Genomic DNA, 8,223 nt, shown 5'->3' on the forward strand with positions numbered 1-8,223 from the left:
TGAAAAGGTCTCAGGTAGCACAGGTAGCTGGTCTCAGATTCCCTGTGTGGCCAAGGGTGATCTTGAATCCTGATCCTACTGCACCCACCTCCAAAGCCCGGGATTACAGATGTTACAGATGTACTATGGTGTGTACTAGCACAGTCTATCCCTTATCTTCTTTCCAGTTCCCATTGTAAATTTATGTGCATTTTTCTTTCAAAATGAATTAATTCAGTTATTTTCTTTTTTGTTTTTGTAGACAGGGTTTCTCTGTGTAATAGCCCTGGCTGTTCCGGAACTCACTTCGTAGACCAGGCTGGTCTCAAACTCCCTGTGATCCACCTGCCTCTGCATCCTGCCTGCTGGGATTAAAGGCATGCGCCACCATGCCCAGCTGAGTTATTTCTTGGAATTAACTTCCCTAGAAATTCTGCATTGCCCCTGTGAGAGTGCCTGCTGCTCCTCAGGAGCTTTTTTGTGCTTTCCCGGAGAAATCTGCAGTTCGTTCTACAGGAAGAAGCTCTAACAGTAACCATGGTTTCTTCAGAAAGCCACACCTCTTCGTGGGACTCAAACTGAGGGATGCGAGGAAGAGAACGGGGCTTTGTGTTAGGAAAAACCCTGTAAAGGGTAATGAAGCCATGACACTGAGTAGGGCTGGCCAGCAGGACTGCAGGGGCTTGGCTCTTACAGTCTCGATTTTTCCAACACACCCACCTGTGAGAGCCAAAGGTCCATGGAGAGAGGTGGAGAGGCAGGAGCTAGGAGCAGCCCCTCTCCTTGAAGAACTGAAAGGTAGTTTTACTCATCCCTCAAATGTCAGGATGGCCATGTGTTGGCAGGCACTTGTAATCCAGTACTGGGGGTAGCTGCTAGCAGAAAGGTCAGGAGTTCAAGGTTATCCCCAACTAAATAGTGAATTTAAGGCCAGCCTGGGTTACATGGGATTTTCTCAAAAAAAGGAAGAGGATTATACAGAGAAGATTTTAAGTTCTATATAAAGGTTTACATAGATCATTGTGGCCACTAAATGGGCAATTTGAGTTGAGGGGACACCAGGTATAGGTCAGGAGCAGTTTGTCCCATAAGGGGACGACTGTGTACCATTTTCATGAAATCTGTCTCTAAAAATATTTTAAAAGTGAGAGTTGAGATTAGTAAGGTTTAAAGATTTATTTTTATTTATGTGTCTGTGTGTATGTATGCACGTGTACATAAGGGTGCCCAGAAGGGCCAAAACAGGGCATTAGATCTGGAGCTGGAGACAGTAGAAAGATACCTGAATGAGTACTAGGAACTGAACTTGGTCCTCAAGAGCAACATGCACTCTTCCCGCTGAGCCAGCTCCAGCCACCGGCCTGCCTTTGTAAAATATGATTATTGCCATGGTGGAAACACCTTTAATCTTAGCACTGCAGGTGGAGCACTGAATTCAGAGCCAGCCTGGGCTACACAGTGAGTCCCTCTCTAAAACAGCAAATCAGACCAGAAAAGAAAAAAGTCATGATTATCAAGTGAAATGATTTGACTATCTTAAAATCGATGTGACTGACCTGACCCCAGACTTACATGGGCGTGCACAGCTCTGCAGGGATTGCAGCTGGCCTTCCCTGTTCTTCCACGCCTTTTCATGCGCTGGGCTCTTAAAGTGTGGAGGGTGTTTCTCCCTGTCACTTAGAGAAGAGCGGGAGGCCCAGCAGATAGGAGAGAGACTCCTTATGGTGGATGAGAAATGGCTTTTAAACATCGGTGATGGAGGTAGCGACTTGGGAGCTTTTAATCAGCTTGATCCTGACTTGTGCTCTTACCGCCAATGAGCTGTGGGGTTAGAATCTGCTTCCAGAATGTTTCCTTGGTCGCGGCAGTTGGGTTAGCACTTTATGTGGACTCCCTGGAGAGTCGCGTTCATGTTGTTAAAATGCAAAGAGTCCTAAGAGAGGAGCCGGGCACAGAGAATGAGGCCGCATGCATGGAGCTGAAAGTTTGCTGGGGGAGGTCCCCCTCCCTCTGTGCTTAGAAAATCAGGTTCTGCTCAAGACTAAAGATGGACATGGATTTATATTTGTATTAAACTATTTTTTTCAAGACAGGGAAAACAAAATTTTATTTATTCATGAACCTATACATAGGAAAACATAACTTCGTTGTACTGTCCAATTTTCAGTTCTTAAGGAACATTTATCCCATAACTTTCAAAATCTGGTCCAGTGCAGCAAACAAGTTTAAATAAAAGCTGAGTTTTTGGTCACAGAGGTCTTAGCACTGGTGTATGCAAATGTTCCACAAGGGTATCCTGCACACAGGCACGATCCTCAGCAAGCCCCGCAGAGCAACACCCTCCTCCTGCTGTGGTTACTGCATCTCCGGGGCTGACTTTGAGGATGCATACATGATGGTGTGTGATTTCTTGCAGGCTCCCTTTTCCAGTTTGCTTGTAGTTTCTTTCCTTTCTTTCTCCTCTGTTGACAGCTTTGATCCCGCAGATAACCTGGGGAAGCTGGGGTGTTCCCACTCTGTTCACGTGCGGCCTCAGCACTGCCTGGACCATCCACGAGCTTTACACATTTCTTCTCCGTCTTCAGCTGCATCTCCAGAGGCAGACTCTTGCGAGGAGAGAGGCTAGCTGGAAGCAGGTGTGTCTTCTGGGGCGGTTACACCCAACGGCAGCACCTCATGCCCCTCTTTGAGCACAGGTGCTTCAGTTTCCTCTTAGGTTCGTACTTCAGCTTTGATTCAGCTAACTTAGCTCTCAGTTTTATGTTTTCACTTTCTGAAAGCTGCAGGCGTCTTTCATTCACAAACAGTTTCCGCTCAATATCCAGGGCCGCTGGCTCTCAAACAACGCCTTCATTCTCGGTGTGGATAGCTCGCCTCTTGTGCTTTCGTTTTCTTTGTTTAACTTATCAAGCTTTAGTTGAAGTAAATCTGCAAAGTAGGTGATGTCTTCCAGAGAACAAGGGCTGGCTGATGTGGACGGCTTAGATTCCATACTTTCATATAAGGTCTTAAATTTCTCCAGATTTTTAATTTCACCTAAAAGGAATTTTATTTCACCATTCTTCTGTTCCAACATGGCAAACAACCGTTCCTGCTGCTTCAACTCAGTTTGAGATCCCGCATCCTCAGCAGTGTGGAGATTTGTAACTTCATTTGTTCATCTGCTCTCTGGTGAATGCATTGTGCTTCTCCAGTGACTGATATTTTCATCGAGTTGACCTGGCGTTCCATAGCCAACCTTCTATCATCCACCTCTGCCAACAGGGAGTTGCCTTTACTATTGGGATCCAAGGCTTGCTGGGGAGCATGACCCAACTGCACCTGAAGATCCTGATTTTCTACACGAGCTTTCTCTAAGGCGTTATAATACGACACCACTTCCTTCTCTAGCTCCTCTTTTTCTTCTTGAAGCTGGTCTACCCAGTCATAAGGAAGCATTGGAACATTCTAGTTGTTCTTGTTTGTACTGTGGCTCGTTCACCTCTTGGAGAGCAGTCTTCACACCTTGAAATTAACCGGAGCTTTTCCGATTTGTGGGCGAGAACTTCCTCCTGGTGGTCCAGCTTCTGCTTCAGCTGCTTCTCACTTAACTTCGCTCCATCTAATTCCACTTTCAGTTTCTCTAACTTATTTTTCAGGTCATTCACTTCCTGCCTGTGGCTTCTGTTTAGCTGCATTTCTAGCTGCTCCAGCTGCGTTTTCTGTTGTTGTTTCAAAGCTTCACGTTCACAGCTCAAACTTTCTGACATCCGACTCTTGAGCTCAGCTTCTCTTTGAAGGTCGTACTTCTCCTGGTTATAACCCTCAGTACGGTCACCATTTCTTCATGACGTTTATCCAATTGATTCTGCAGTTCAGTTTGCCTCTCCAGGAGCTGTAAGCCGTACTGTGCAGCTTTCAATAGCTCCTTTACACACTCTGAGTTGGCTTCGAAGATCTGTGATCTCTTTCTCCGTGCTTTCTGTTTTCAGCCTACTCCCTGCTCACACCAGAGGCTTGTCCAGAAAGCATCGGGTGCCCGGATCCGTGTCGGTACATCCACCTCAGCACAAAAATGCCGCCCTGTTTATTCAGCTCTATGTAAACTGTTTTACAGACTCGGGGATTTATTTTTAAAGGAAGGCTTTAGGTGTGATTATCAGTAGACGTGTGCATGATTCTTTGAAGCCTGGGGTTCACGCCTGCCAGCTTGCCTCTTCTCTGGAGAGTCTTGGCCCTCACCTGTCACACAGGTGAGCGTGGTCACCTTTCTCCCTCTGTTCCTTAACACATCTGTGTTGAGGAAACAGCTGTCTGGGTGTGGTAGCACAGGCCTGTGATCTCAGCCTTCAGGAGACTGAGACAAGAGGATTGAAAGGATGAGAAAATCTTGGGATATGTAAGTAAAACCCTGTCTCAAAGAAAAAGAGCTATTTTCCTTTCTTCTCGTGACAGTGTAGAAGATTGGGAGTCCTGGGCAAATATTGCTTCTAAGCGAGAGGCCCACATTCTGCACAGTTGAGTACGTGAGAAGAGTAAGGTACAGGGACCGTGACCAACCACATGACCAATGACTGTTGACGTTTTACCCTCCAGAGCCATCCTGGTCCTCGGTGTGCCACTGTCCCCTTCACTCCTGAGCAGAGCAAAAGAGTCCAGATTACCAAATGTTGTCAGGCATGATGGCATGCCTGCAGTCCCAGAACTTGGAAGGCAAAGGTAGGAGGATTGTTGCAGATTAAGGCCAGCCTGCGCTCTACGAGACCCTGTCTCCACAGAAGGGTTACTGGGTGTACACAGCGCAGCCTGTTGGGTCTCCGGCCGGGCTGGGAACTTGTCCTGTCCCCTGTAAAGTTTCTGTCAGCTGAGAAGTGACCTCAGGGAGGTGAATGTGCAGAGACCTGCTGACTTGGCTTGTGCTTTCTCTTGGGAACCTGCAACTCTTGAAGAGGGTCCTGTGACCCTTGGAGCTCCCACATGGCCTCGACCGGTGTGCATTCTCACCATGAGGAGGATTCATTTTCGATCTATGCAGATAATTGCTGCTTTTCTGTATCGTTACCTGTTGGTCTCCGGTCTCCCTAAGTCAGGTTGAGAACTAAGGGAGACAGCAGGTGTGGGTCCTGCGGCTGCGCCCTAGCCACTGCTGTCTGCCCCTGAGTGTTTATTCCTGTCACTGTGGAGCATTTGCGTCTTTGGAGTGTGGGAAAGCCTTCACAGCCCTTGCGCTTCGTTCTTCATACCCAAACCTGCAGTGGGATTTATTCCTGAATCTGGACATGTCTGTAATCTCCCTGGGCCCTAGCACTCGCTGCACTTGTGAAAACCGGCCAGTGATCTTCGTCCCTGTGTCCGTGTTTTAGTGTGCTTGATGTGATGGGCAATAGTTCATTATCAGCTTCAACTGTCCTGTGTTCCGAGGCTCTCTAAACATTCCTTGTCCTGTGAGGTGACAAAAGCAGAATGTAATTTAGAGGACACTTTACAATTACATGTAACAAGTTTTGATGTTGAAACTAATAAAAAGTTGTTTTTTAAAATGAGTTCATCGAGCAGAGTTCTTTGCGTGCGGTCTTCAGTATGTGTGCCTGAGGACTGGTCGGGCAGTAACAAAGGGCAGGGAAGTCAAAAACCATATTTGATCTGTGAGCAAGAGACCTGCTGTGCCACACGCATTCCAGGGTGTCACTAGCAGCAGACAGAGCTGTGGGTCCACTCTGCCCTGCCTACTGTGCTCCTTAGCTAAAATGATTTATTGCTGGGGAAAAATAATAGCTCCACAGTATTGAAACCAGAAATGACTTGTTGTTGTTTACTTTTGTTTTTGATACAGGTTGCCCAGGCTGCCCTCACACTCCCTGTGTAGCCTGGACTGGCCTTGATTTCCTTCCTAATCCTCCTGCCTTTACCTCAAAGGTGATGGATAGATTACAGGAGTATCCTAACATGCACTGCTGCTGATACTTTTATCTATTTATGTGTGTGTTTGTTCGGGTGTTTTGTCTGCATGAATGTCCGTGTGTCACATGCACCTAGTGCCTTCGGAGACCAGAAGAGGGCACTAGATCCCCTGGAACTGGAGTTAGAGACCTTGGTGAGTGGTTATGTGGGTGCTGGGATTTGAACTGAGGTCCTCTGGAAGAGCATCTAGTGCTCTTAACTGCTGAGCCATCTCTCCAGCCCTTAATACTTATTTTAAGTTATATATGTCTGCTTTTTTAAAAAGGTTTATTTGCATATCTGCCTGCAGGCCAGAAGAGGGCGCCAGATCTCATTACAGATGGTTGTGAACCAACATGCAGTTGCTGGCAGCTGAACTCAGCACCTCTGGAAGCCTAGTCAATGCTCTTAACTGCTGAGCCATCTCTCCAACCCCTCAGTCTGCTCTTTTAAGTTATTTAACTGTGCTTATTTATTTTTCTTTTCAAGACAAGGACTCATGTAACAGTAGCCAAGGCTGACCTCAAACTCACTATGAAGCTGAAGATGACTCTGAACAACTGAATCCATCCCCAGGTGCTGGGATTAAAGATGTGCACCACCATGCCCAGCTTTCTGCTCTGTTCATAGAAAATCTTACATGATATAAAATTTATTTTAGTAACTAAGGACTAGAGAAACGGTCCAGTGGTGAAGAGCACTGGCTGCTCTTCCAGAGGACCCAGGTTCCACTCCCAGCACCCACACGACAGCTCACAGCTGTCTGTAACTCTAGTTCCAGAGACCCAGTGCCTTCTGGCCTCAGGCACAGCACACACACGGTGTACAGACAGTGCGGGCAAAACACCCGTGTCAGTAAAATAAATGTTTAAAATTAGGAGCCAGGCCAGGTGGTAGTGGCACACACCTTTAATCCCAGCACTAGGGAGGCAGAGGCAGGTGTTTGAGGCCAAACTGGTCCACATAGTTCCAGGGCTGCATAGTGAGCCCCTGTTTCTAACCTAAAAAGTACACAGCTACTCTGTGTGGGGATGGAAAGAAGCAGAACCCCCAACCCTGGATGGATGGGACTGGTAGCACCCTGAACCTCCACCTCTTCCCACCTCTTCTCTATCCATCTTTACCAGAAGATGCCGGTGGTCCAAGTCACAGCTGGTCAAAATAAAGCCAGAACTAGCCTGCATAGCTACATCTGCCTAGCACTCTGCCCTCTCTTAAGCTGAAGTCTGTAATTCTTCTGGAAATATGTAGGACTCTGAGGTTTTGTAGTTTTGAATAAAATGATCACAGAGCAGGCATCAGGTTGCTCTTCCGCGCTGGCCTCTCCAGACTGTTCTCTGGAGCTGCCACCAGATGGCACTGCGCTTCCAGGTTGAGGCCTTGGGCTCTGCCTGCAGCTCTAAAGTAACTTGGGTTCAGAATGACCTTAGCAGGCTGGGGGTGTTGCTTGGTTGGTTTAGTACTTGCCTAGGATTCACTGGGCCCCAGTCTTAATCCTCAGAAGCCTGGCAGTACCCTGGGTTGGATCCCCTGCATACAAAAGGCCAGGAGTGATGTTAGATGTAATCCTAGCACTTGGGAGGAAGGAGAATCAGGAGCTCAAGTTTATCCTCAGCTACACAGCAAGCTTGACATCAGCCTGGGCTGCTCGGAGCTGTGTCTTGAAATAACAAAACGATGCCCGGTAAGGCTAGAATGGTAGTGCCCATCTGAAATCTCAATTCTTTGGATTTGGGGTCAGGAGGACCAGGGGTTCAGAGTCATCTTCAACTATATTCAAGCTTGGGGCCAGCCTGGGGCTATGTAAAACTCTGCTTCTAAAAAGCACAAAACAAAAAGCACAGAATAGAAAATATAACGACAAAGGTCTAACTTGAGAAGTTACCCTCCTGAAAATAATCTGACTTAAAAGTTCATCCGTGTGTGCCGGCACCAGACACAGACCTTCATGTCGGTGGTGAGAGAGCGGTGACTTCCCCGTCACGCGTGCACATGAACGGCAGGCTGAGCGAGCTACGAGGCGCAAGCCAGCCAGAGAAAAGCTGTGAAGATAGCGGAGGGCTCAGTAAGGTGACCCATGCTTGGATCACAGCCCTCGGGATGTGGAGACAGGAGGGTCAGGAGTTGAAGGTCGACAAAACAATGCAAAGCAAAAGTGGGCATGCGTGAGTCACTTCCACGACACCTGTGTTTGGACAGCAAGACAGACAACAATGGGTCCTGTGTAGGCAGATAAGCGGGGAAGTGCTGCTCGCGCACATGGCTGTCTCGAGAGCCATGTGCCGTGACCTGAGAAGTCTGAGTTACTCTGGGGTCTTACCCAGC

General features: G+C 47.6%; 1 pseudogene; it reads right to left on the minus strand.

Annotated features, from left to right (window-relative positions):
• Positions 1-126: 126 nt before the first annotated feature.
• Positions 127-3,946, minus strand: LOC126507796 (protein Spindly-like; annotated as a pseudogene).
• Positions 3,947-8,223: the final 4,277 nt, after the last annotated feature.

The sequence above is a fragment of the Alexandromys fortis genome, unplaced genomic scaffold (assembly GCF_014885135.2).
Source record: "Alexandromys fortis isolate MF-2015 unplaced genomic scaffold, M_Fortis_MF-2015_v1.1 scaffold_26, whole genome shotgun sequence".
In the NCBI taxonomy this organism is placed as follows: Eukaryota; Metazoa; Chordata; class Mammalia; order Rodentia; family Cricetidae; genus Alexandromys; species Alexandromys fortis.